The sequence below is a fragment of the Lynx canadensis genome, chromosome A3 (assembly GCF_007474595.2).
Source record: "Lynx canadensis isolate LIC74 chromosome A3, mLynCan4.pri.v2, whole genome shotgun sequence".
In the NCBI taxonomy this organism is placed as follows: Eukaryota; Metazoa; Chordata; class Mammalia; order Carnivora; family Felidae; genus Lynx; species Lynx canadensis.
The window spans coordinates 106,589,287-106,600,975 of record NC_044305.1 but is presented as its reverse complement, the minus strand read 5'-3'; positions in this window follow the sequence as shown (position 1 = coordinate 106,600,975).

The window sequence follows — 11,689 nt, the reverse complement described above, 5'->3', positions numbered from 1 at the left end:
TTCAGATTCTGTATCTCCCTCTCTCTCTCTCTGCCCCTCTCCCGTTCATGCTCTGTCTCTCTCTGTCTCAAAAATAAATAAACATTAAAAAAAAAAAAAGGCAGGGCTATGTTATTCACTGGCTTTAGGTCTTTCTTTTTTTTTCTTCCCCCTGGAACAGACATAATGAAATTATCCACAATGCAATGTCTATGTGATGACTATATATCCGGTGACTTCTGAAAAGCCTTTCCTATAAGTGGAAGGCTAACCATTTCATGAGTTGGGAGATTCACTAAGCAAAAGTCAATTCAGTCGAACGATGTTGTGTTAAAGAAAGAGAATCCAAATTACCAAAATAATACAAGGGGGGAAAGGGAATGATGAGAAGAAGGAAAAAGAGGCGTTAAGATTAAGTGGGTCAACACTGCCATTTCCTTTAAAAAATGTGCTTCAGAAGTACAAATGAGTCTTGCTGGGAAAACAAGTCCTAATGAGAACTCTGTAAGTGTCTGAGTCATGTTACAGGTTGGACTGTGATTGGGAAAAGACTTATAGGTGTTTAAATGAAGGTTATGCCCTTAAGTGTTCCCTCATGATAACTGAGGCTACCCTATACATTATTAAAATTTAACAGAGGGGTGCAAAGGTGGCTCAGTGGGTTAAGTGTCTGACTCTTGACTTCAGCTCAGGTCATGATCACACATTTCCTGAGATCAAGCCCTGCTTCAGGCTCTGTGCTGTTAGCTCAGAGCCTGCTTGGGATTTTCTCCCTCCCTCCCTTTTTCTCTACCCCTCCTGCGTGTGCTCTCTCTCTCTCTCAAAACAAATAAATTAATATAAAAAATGAAATTTAACAGAAGGATATATTTATAAATTGCCTTTTCTGCAATGGTTAACATCAATAAGAAAAGAAAATATTCCATATATATGTAAAGAAAGGCCACAGCCCTTGAAGGTTTAAGTAACTAAAACAGCGGTATTGCCATTCATATAGCTTCGAGATAATAAACAAATATGGACTGACTTCCCAAATGTAGGTCCATGGTTTTAATGATTGAAGACAAAATAATAGTACAGTTTCAAGTATCAGAGGACGGATGGAGAGCCCCCTTGCAAGTAGAAAGGAGGTCCTAGTGTGGCTTTCTCATCACTGAGCAAGAAGAGGTACATTAAAAAGAGAAATGCCTATTCTGATAGCTGAGAAAACTGGGGATCCTTAGTACCCCCCTGCCAAAGGAAACTGAGTTTAGTGGACTCTGGATAATTCATATAATAAAAGGACTGCACATCTTGGAAAAAACAAAACAATGATAATGGAACTTTACTTTTATTTCTCCACTGCATCTAGTGGAGTTTGGCTTATAAGAAATCAACAAATCTGTGTTGATGGGATGTATGCGCCAGAGGTACCTATGATCGCTAAGCCTGAGTTCTAACTGCTCATTTATTCACAGTTCATTCATGATTTCTGCCACTGACCTGACATTTTTCTTTACTGCTTTGGCTTGCATGTCCTCCTCCAACCTTCACTGCTCATCTTCCATTGCCTCCTTCTCCTTCTCACTTTGGATACTTCAATGAACCATGTCAGTTAATCAGTTTGACCTAGAATCTGCTATCAGTAATTTATACTAGCTGAAGAGTTGACACATTTTACTTTGGCAATGAGTCCTGGCATATTGAGAGGCAGGATGTATAAGTAGACAACGGCCAATCCTTACATGAAAATGGATTCACTGCAGCAATCGGCCCAGAATGGTTAGGACGTGGTCCGGTAACTGCCATTTCCCTAACTTTTGCTCCTGTCCCCTTCTTCTAACTTAGGGTCAGTCAACCAGGGAAAGCCAAATATGTTTCCCAAACCAATCACAGAGGACAGGCCTGCTTCTGTTTCTGGTAGCCTGACTCAAGTTTCTTTATACTGCCAACCTCCACTCAGAGCATATTTGAAGCTTCCTCCCCACCTTTTTTTTTTTCTATAGAGCTTTCCCATTACCCTACGTACTTTAAAATTTTTTTCTAATGTCTATTTATTTTTGATAGAGAGAGAGAGAGAGAGTGCACGAGCAGGGGAGAGCAGAGAGAGGGAGACACAGAATCTGAAGTAGGCTCCAGGCTCTGAGCTGTCCACACAGAGCCCAACGAAGGGCTTGAACATGTATACCATGAGATCATGACCTTTGCGAAAGTTGGACACTTAACGGACTGAACCACCCAGGTACCCCTACCCTACCTACTTTTAAGTCTCTGCCCAATGCAAGTGATGGTGTCTCACTCCCTTACTATAGCAAGCTCTAAATGAATAGTTTTTGTTCTCATTTAGGTGGTCTTCATTTATTTCCACAATATTAACCTCTACCAGTATTTATATTGTAAATTCCTAATTTACAAAAGAATATTTTACTTCTGTTTTAAATTTTTTTTTAATTTATTTGTGTGTGTGTGTGTGTGTGTGTGAGAGAGAGAGAGAGAGAGAGAGCGAGAGAGAGAGCATGAGCAGTTGAAGGGCAGAGAGAAAGGGAGACATAGAATCTGAAGCAGGCTCCAGGCTCTGAGCTGTCAGCACAGAGCCTGATGCAGGGCTTGAACCCTCGAACGCCAAGATCATGACCTGAGCTGGAGTCGGACACTCAACCAATGGAGCCACCCAGGTGCCCCAATTTTTGCTTCTGTTTTAACCATAAGTCAAGCATTGCCAAACAATGGGGAGAAATTTGTTTGGGTTCTTGAGAAATGCTTGAGCCAGATGATGGTTCAGCTCTAATTTCTACAGATATACCAGGACTTTCTGATAGGAAGAAAGCCTGTGAATCTTTTCAAATTTACACACATATATATGATGTTTTAGGATGTAGCCATGGAAGAAGAAACTGAGGCTCAGAGAATGTAAAATGATTTAATAAAAAATCAGAGTTGACAGGTACCTGATTCATGGTGTGAATCTATCTTGCTCTGAATTTAAAGACCATCTGCTTTCCTCAATATCACACTAGCTCAAATAGCCACTCTTCTTTTTGTGTCTCACATATGGACAGTTATCACTTCTTTGTGAACACTATTTGAAGGATTCAGAATGCAGATGCTCAATATAGGTATAGCAGATGACTAAAAGAAAGTTTTTGGTTTGTTTTATTCTATTTTTAGATTTAAAAGACTTCAGGGATAGGAACTGTGTCTTCTTACCTTATAAAACCCTAGAACAATTCATAATCTATGCCTTAAATTAAATTTAATTATTAATTAATTAATTAATGGTTGGGATGAGCACTGGGTGTTATATGTAAGTGATGAATCACTGAATTCTATTCCTGAAAATAGAAAATAAACAAATAAATATATTTTGATAAATAAATAAACTCCAAAATTTCAGTGGCTTAAAAAAAAATGAAATTGTGATGCTGAAGGGGAAAAGCAAGAATTTTATAGCCGTCTTAAAGCATTTGAAGAACTGTCCTGAGGAAGACAGAGAATTATGTTCTTTAACTACCAGTGAGCACCTATTAGATGCTCAAGAGACATTACAGAAATGAATGAATGAGTGAATGAATGAGCGACTGATTTAACAGAAACCAGTGGGTAGAAGGAAAAGCAAAAGATAGAAGGGACAGGGAAAAAAGTATCACCTTAAGGTGAAGACTAATGCTCTCTTGGCAGGAGCTACCCACAGAGGTTCCAATCAGCAAATTGTCTCAGCTGGATTGAAAAATCAGATGACAATTAATATTTTTCACCAATATCATTGAAAAGAGAGATGACGGTTCTTACTAAAATTATGCATCTTGCAAAAACCTAGCCTTTTTTGGAGCTACCTCAAGCTATAAAAGTTAGCCTTCAAACTAGTATTCTTTTTAACTCCCATAAAATGGTGAAACCAACTTTTAACACATGGAAACAATTTCAGGAAGGAAGTTGTTCTGGGAGAGAAAATGTCAAATATTTTTCAATCAAATACGTATTTCCAACTGTTTCTAGAGCAAACCAATATTCACAATAATGATCGGATGGCTTCTTGTTTTTCTACTCTCATCTAGGAGCTGTGCTGGGAATTTCATACACATCTCTAACAATACCAAGCCAAGTCTAGGACAACAAAGGAATGTGGTCTTAGTATATAAACTCACTCCCCTGAGTTAAAGGAGGTGAGGTAGTTTACTCAGTGCCACACATATGTTAATTTGAGGAGCAGGGATTTAAACTTGTGTCTGTCTTATTTTTTTATCGTGTGTTTTTAAGTTCCATGGGTTTTCCCCCTGCAGAAAGCCTTTTACAGTTGCTTCTCTGAACTGAATGAGTGTCATCACTCTGTATTGCCTAATCAACATCCTCCAAATAAGATACAATTTATAGCAAAAATAAATCTCAGTAGTTTCATCTGAGTTAAATGATACCTGAAGGTAAGTAAAATTTGAGCAAGAGCTTTTATCAGGAAAATGCTATACTAAAATGCCATTGTCATTTACGGAAAATGCGAACTGACAGGAAATTTCTAAATTCAATAGCAGACATTCTTTGAGGAGGGCTTTTTTTAGAATCCAAATACGAACTGGTAATAGAGCTCATGCAAGAAAGAATCACTGAAGCAGAGTCTGGTGTGATGAACAGAGAGATTTGTAGATAGTTAGCAAGCTTTGCAATAACCACACTTCATCCAATGGTTTTTAAAATTATTGAAATGGAAGAGTAGAAATGATATCAGTTATGAAATATGGAAAATCCTACAGAAGGCAGGGATCACTTAAGTATGTGCTTTTTTTTATGGAGACAAGATTTACTCACATATTAGCATTCTGACCATCCCCCAGCTCCTGCAACTAAAAGAGAATTTTACGTTTACACAATGAATTATTCTACCCCACCCTTCATTCTCTTTGGAAAAGTTTCAACGCCCTCTGGGTCCTTGTGAATTGCACTCTTTCCTTCCCAAATACGTATATCCTAAATTCTGTTTATCATTTCCTTGCTTGGCATTTTAGTTTTATCTCATATAAACGGATGCCCAGCAATTTTGTTTTTCTTTGGAATTCAGATAAAATGTTTGAAATATACATAGTCTTTAGTGACTTGTTTTCCTCAGCATATTATTTATGAGAACTACCATATTAATATGTATGGCTAGAGTTCATTCATTTTCATTGCTGTACAGTGACCAATTATATGGATCACCAACTGGTATCTAAAGTGACTCCATCCAATAAAAAACCTCCCACCAAAGGATATGGGAGGTTTTATTACTCTTTAAAACCATTGAATTCAGCTTTATTTCCTTAAAGTTATTTCCTTATTTTGGGAGAGAGAGAGAGAGAGAGAGAGAGAGAGAGAGAGAGAGAAAGAGAGAGCACATGCACAGGGGGTAAGGCAGAGAAAGAGACTTAATCAGGCTCCATGCTGTCAGCACAGGGTCTGCTGCTGGGCTTGATCCCACAACAGTGAGATCATGACCTGAGCCAAAATCAAGAGCTGGATGCTTAACTGACTGAGCCACCCAGGCTCCCCTGAAGTCAAACTTCTTACATTCAATATTGTAGGTGTGAATAGTATCTTCCTATCTTTCTTAATTTGCATTTTTCTCATGACTAATCAAATTGGGCCTTCTTAAATGTTTCTTCCTCTATGAAATATCTTTAAATATCATTTTCCTATTTTGTTATATGAGTTTTTCTTATGGAATTTTAGGCTTTCTTTTTCCAAATTGTCAACAAAGCACTAGCTTTGTTGATGATATGTGTACATATTCTCAATGTTTTGTGCCCTAATTTACCACATTTTGTGCCATAATTGAACTGGTATCATCTAAATTTCACACTTGCTTTGTTCTCATGGTCTTTCCTCCAAAATAGAGTATCTAACCCTAATAGATCTCTCCTACTGAAGAGCTAAATTTGTGATCTGATATTGCTATCAACTCACCTCAAATTGATAATAATTATAAGATACGGCCACTAAATAAACATGCTTCAGTCAACACACACACACACACACACATACACACACAAAGGAAAGAAACAGTCTCTCTCCATCCTTGTTCCATCTTATCAGTAGGTCTGATGGTAGAAATCATACTGTTCGTGTTAGGTAGCTGCAGATCAGAAACCATGTATGTTTCTGAAACATACATGGTTTCTGATCTGCTCTTTGACTGACTTCTGACAAGTTATGCAATACTGTTCTCTACTTTTTCCAAGTATTTCATATTGCTAAAATGAATTATGTAAAATCTTGGCAGGGACCTTTGTTTATTTGCCATTTTCCAATTGAATACTCCTACTGAGTGAATCTGTCTTCTCTTCTTTTTTGAATGGCAATCAAAATTCTCCCTGGTTCCCTGACTTTATTGTGTATAAGTATATCCCAAAGAGTCATAAATAAGTCTCACTGTTACTCCGGTTTACATAGTATAACATTGTCCTATTGTGACCGACACTGAATGGTAAATACACAGAGGAATGTTTCATGTGTTCTAATTATTTACTGGTCATTAGATTAGCTTTCCCAAAGAGGGCAGATTTGGAGTCTCTCAGTTCCTAGTTGGAAGCTCAGCTCTGTACGTTAGTGGTGTAAACCTGACCAACATTTACTCTTATGGTGTAAGTTGGTGGTGTCATCTCTGTGAGGGAAAATAATAAGAAAAATATCCATCTCAAAGCTTATTGCAAGCATAAAGCAGGAAGTCAGGCTTATAGTAATGGCTGAAAAGATTATAGTTATCTTAATCATCAGTAACGCTCTTCTTGATAGTAGATATTAAATTTACTGGGTGAAATATAAACAACAGCTAACAACTATGATATCATCACGTCTAATTTGCAAAATAAATGACCAAAGCATGGCACAAGGCCTGCCATCTGCCCACCTTGTCCTTCTATCAGACATCATTCATCGGTAACCTCCTCCTTTACTCAGCTGGGGTGTACCCTCAGGTTCCTTTTCTTTTTCTTTCTTTTTTAAAAAAAAAATTTAATGTTTATTTATTTTTGAGAGAGAGAGAGAGAGAGAGAGAGAGAGAGAGAGTGAGAGCAGGGGAGGGGCAGAGAGGGGTTTCTTTTTTTTTTTGCATCATGAACTATATATTTAATAATTTTCATTGAAGTATAGTTGACATGTAATATTATATTAGTTTCAGATGTAAAACATAATAACTCAATATTTATATGTATTTTGAAGTGATCATCATGATACATTGTGGGGGATAAGCTTAGGAATTCCCCGGGTTTACACCAATGGGTTGACAAGGCATAAAGAAATACAAAGTCATAAAATGCTCACACCTGAGTTTGGGTAAATCAGATTGGCACCTGATGAGTAGGGGGGTGCAAAGACACCCCAAAATAGAGAGGGGGTGCAGAGCCCCCAGAATAGAGAGGGAGAGGCAAAGGACTGCAATAGAAATGGTGCAAAGGTGCCCAATACAGAGGTATACGAAATGAACAAGATTAGATATTCAGGGTGAAAGCACCCCAATTTAGCACTGTGGCAGAAAAGTTGCTTTCACAAGAGAATAGGGTCAGGTTAGGTAAATTGGTGAATTGGACTATGGACCACTGCGCTGCAGGCAAAGCAGCCCAGAGAGGAAATGGTTAACAAAAGAAAAGGTGCCTATTAACCCTGAGGTTATTTCCCCATCTGCCTCATCCCCCAGGCTAAGATAAACAGAGGTGCTGCCTCATGTCCCTGTCCACTATGAACAACCCTCCTCCCAACTGCCATGCGCCTGGATTTTGTTTTGTATTAACCCAAACCCCTAACCACAAATATCCTCAAGACCCCCTTTCCCTCACATCCACAAGTTAATGTTCAGAGATTCATTGTCCCTTTGTGCACGCCCATCGCCCTATCTGTAAGCCTTCCGATCCTAATAAAAACGGGACAAGGACCCTTATTCGGGGCTCTTGTCTTTTCCTGGACATTAGCCATCTCTCATTTCAATCCCGCATCTGCTCTTTTTCTGGCCAAAAGAGAACTTTAGACGTAGAGTCTATGACAATAAATCACCATCTGTCACCATGCAGAGTTATTTCAATATTATAACTATATTTCCTATGCTGTACATTATATCTTCATGACTTATTTATTTATTTATTTATAGTTTATTTATTTTGAGAGAACGACAGACAGACAGCATGAGCAGGGGAGGCGCAGAGAGAGAGGGAGAGAGTGAATCCCAAACAGGCTCTGTGCTATCAATGCAGAACCTGACTTGGGGCTCCATCTCACGAACCATGAGACCATGACCTAAGCCAAAATTAACAGCCAGTCACTTAACTGACCGATCCACCCAGGTGTCCCATGACTTATTTATTTTATAACTAAAAGTTTATAAATTCTAAGTCCCTTCCCCCTTTTTGTCCATCCCCCCATAACCCTCAGGTTTTTTTCAACACGGAACCCTAAACTATTTGGTTTTGATCTGTCAATGAATTTAGAATGTGGCTTGTGAAGTTTATTTTGTTGGGCAGAAGGAAGACCTACACTGGAGAGCCTACTTGGAGTGAATGAGAAGAGGAGGAATGGGCAGGCTGAAGTTTTGTATGACAAAGTCAGATATTGGGTAAGCCACTTCTGAAATGGAAGTAAGGATTCCTCTGAATACCTAATTAAACCACCCATGGCTTAGAATTGCTAACCAGGGGCACCTGGGTGGCTCAGTTGGTTAAGCGTCTGACTTTGGCTCAGGTCATGATCTCGAGATTGGTGAGTTTGAGCCCCATGTCCGGCTCTGTGCTGGCAGGCTGGAGCCTGCTTCAGATTCTGTCTCGTCTCTCTGCCCCTCTCCTGCTTGCACTCTGTGTGTGTGTGTGTGTGTGTGTGTGTGTGTGTGTGTGTGTGTGTGTGTCTGTCTCAAAAAAAATAAACATTAAAAAAATTTTTTAAAAATTGCTAAACCATGTGCTATTTGAAGGAAACCTAAGTTGGTAAGATTCTACATAGAGTCTTAGCAATTTTTCATCAAGTGTAAAGGAAGCATGTCCTTACTGACTAAGCTTTTTCTCATCTATTACTACAAGGGATATTCTGTCTATGTTCTCATAGTGAGGTAATGCTACACCTTCAACTAAAGGACTTTTTTTTTTCCTCAAGAAAGATGGGGACAAAATTCTTCAGCTTTGCACTCATGGTTATAAAGTTGAATTCTGAGGTTATTTCAGTTTCCCATTTCTTGGGTCCATACATTACTTTGTTTTCTCACCATCTTATAAAGAAAGAAAATGAAAAAAAAAAGGTATCAAGGGTTACTCCTTACATTGGAGTTTGAACCTCTCTGTTGTAATGCCAACATTGGTAACTACTTGAAGGTGGATGACAAAAGACAGAGGGTCATCTGCAACACCACAAAGGTCAACATGCATTTTATATGAAATTTCAGTTACTTAAGTTTGACCTGAGTTTTCTTAGTAAAGTTTCCAAGTGTTTTCCAATGCCCTAAATAACTATCTATGCCAAACGGCCTATCAAGAGAGTCTGAAGGACTAAATGTATTACACTATGGGAAAGCACTGTTGAAGAGAGAGTAGAGTGAAATCTCTGATGTCAGATTGACCTACCTAATCCTCAGGGATACCTAGCTATTTGATATATCCTGGTCCACAGTACACACAGTTATTTAGTTCTTAAGCTGTCCTTCTCCCATTAGTTTACATTTATGAAACATTACATGGATGTCTTTATTAGAGGGTTCAATTTTAGCATAAATCAGACCTCTTTCTATTGGCTTAAATTTCAGTAGCTTATTTGTCTAGAGCTCTTTGTCCCACCATTTTCTGATAAACTTGCTATATGGCTCATTTCCTATCTGCCAACTGGCAGAGTTTAGAGGGCAATAACTATAGAAGATGCTGGAGAAGTGGTACAGTGTGAATGGGTACATTTATTCTTTTGGGCAATTTACAAGCTTCAACTGGCATGAACCTTGTCTGGAGAGCATGACTAAATAGATTCCTAGGCTACATCCCAAAAGATCCGATTCTGTAGTTGTGGGATGAGGCTTGGGAATTATATTTCTGGCAAGTTACCAGGTAAAGCTGCTATTAGTTTAGGACTACACTTTGAATATCACTCAATTATGACACCAGTGGCAATTTTAGGATATTTTGTTGACAGATTTTAGAGAAAGAGCTTTCTCCTCAGGTATAATCTTCTTTCTTTGTATGTTCACATTTAAAATGGCAGGTGTATTCCTCAACTAGTAATGATGCCTTATCTGACTCACAGATGGGATGTCAATTCAGTGTTTCTTGTGCAATGATCACATTCTATACACAATTCAAATGTGATCTGATATCAACTGTTATGCACTTTTGCAAACTCAAATTACCATGGCTCTGAACCTGCTTCCTCAATCTACCCAAACAGATTATGTAAGACTCCTAAAAATATCCTGTTATTCCTGAATGTTCTCCTCCCTCCCCCGCCCAGAGGGGACACAGCTTTTTCATAAGAAGCAGGCAATTTCAGTTTCCATTACCTTCTTCCTCTCATGCCTGGGTCCCTACTTCCCAAAGAGTCTCTTATTTAGGATCCTCAGTGCTGCTGATGTGAAGAACAAGGGTGAAAGGAAATAGAGATAGAATTAAATTTCCTTACAACTTGCTGCCCATTGACAAATGCTTGAGACAGGCAGAGTAACTCCAGGAACTCCCAGCTGTCTTAATGTTAAAGCTTTGCTAAAGACACAAAGCAACCTTGGCTTGACAATAGCCAGACATGGACGATCCTGTAAGTTTTCTTTAACGTACGAAAATCCTTTTGGAAACTTCTTTGTCTCCACCCCATGCCCCAATTTAAAAGTATATAACCAATCGCTCCTCACAACCTGAGTGCAGCTCTTTCTGCCCACAGGTCCTGTCCCTATGCTTTAGTAAGACCCCCTTTTTTTTCCCCACACTGAAAACGTCTCAAGAAATTTTTCTTGACCACTCACTCCCAGAGCTCACATCAAATCACATCACTGCCACTCAGGACACTGTCCGTTCGAATGTACTATCTGGGAAAGCATCTCGAGCTATCAGTCCTCAAGGTGCCAGAGCTGGGATCTATGCAGAAGCAGGATGAAAAGTCCCACCCACTTCTGCACCACTCTTTAACCACTTTTATTATCCAGGAACCAGGGAAAAGTCCTTTCTGTGCTTAGGATTTTTTAAAAGTCACTTTCGAATAGTTTCGTGATTCCCAGACTAGAAGTCTTTCAACTGGTAAATATTTAAACTCAATCAAGAGGCTAGATGGTGAGTAAACCCACTTTACATTTGTCATTCTTTCTATTCACAACCAACAATAGCCACCTTCTTCCTCCTCTAATTATAAGCCATAGTTCCATGCATATTGATGAAGACCAAATAATGGGAGTTGTCTTTACCAGGCCTACTGATTACTAATTTAGCTTTATTAACACACAATTAGCTCCTCACGCAAAAGCTCCATTTTATATATCTTCTTTTTGTCTTGCAAATAATCTGAGGCTATTTTATTATTTTAGGTGAGAAATGACAGCAGTTTGGTTTGGGGGTTGCTGGTGAGGGTGAAGAGTGGCGGTTATATTCAGAGTGTGTTTAGTTTGTTTCTGAAACGATCTCCATGTTCTTTCCCACTGTCTTGTGTGATATTTTGAGAGAATTTACGAAGTGATGCTATTCACCTTCTCCTGGTTTGTTTTTATATTGTTTTAATTGTCAAACAACCTCATATATGATTCACACAAGTGACATAAATGTGA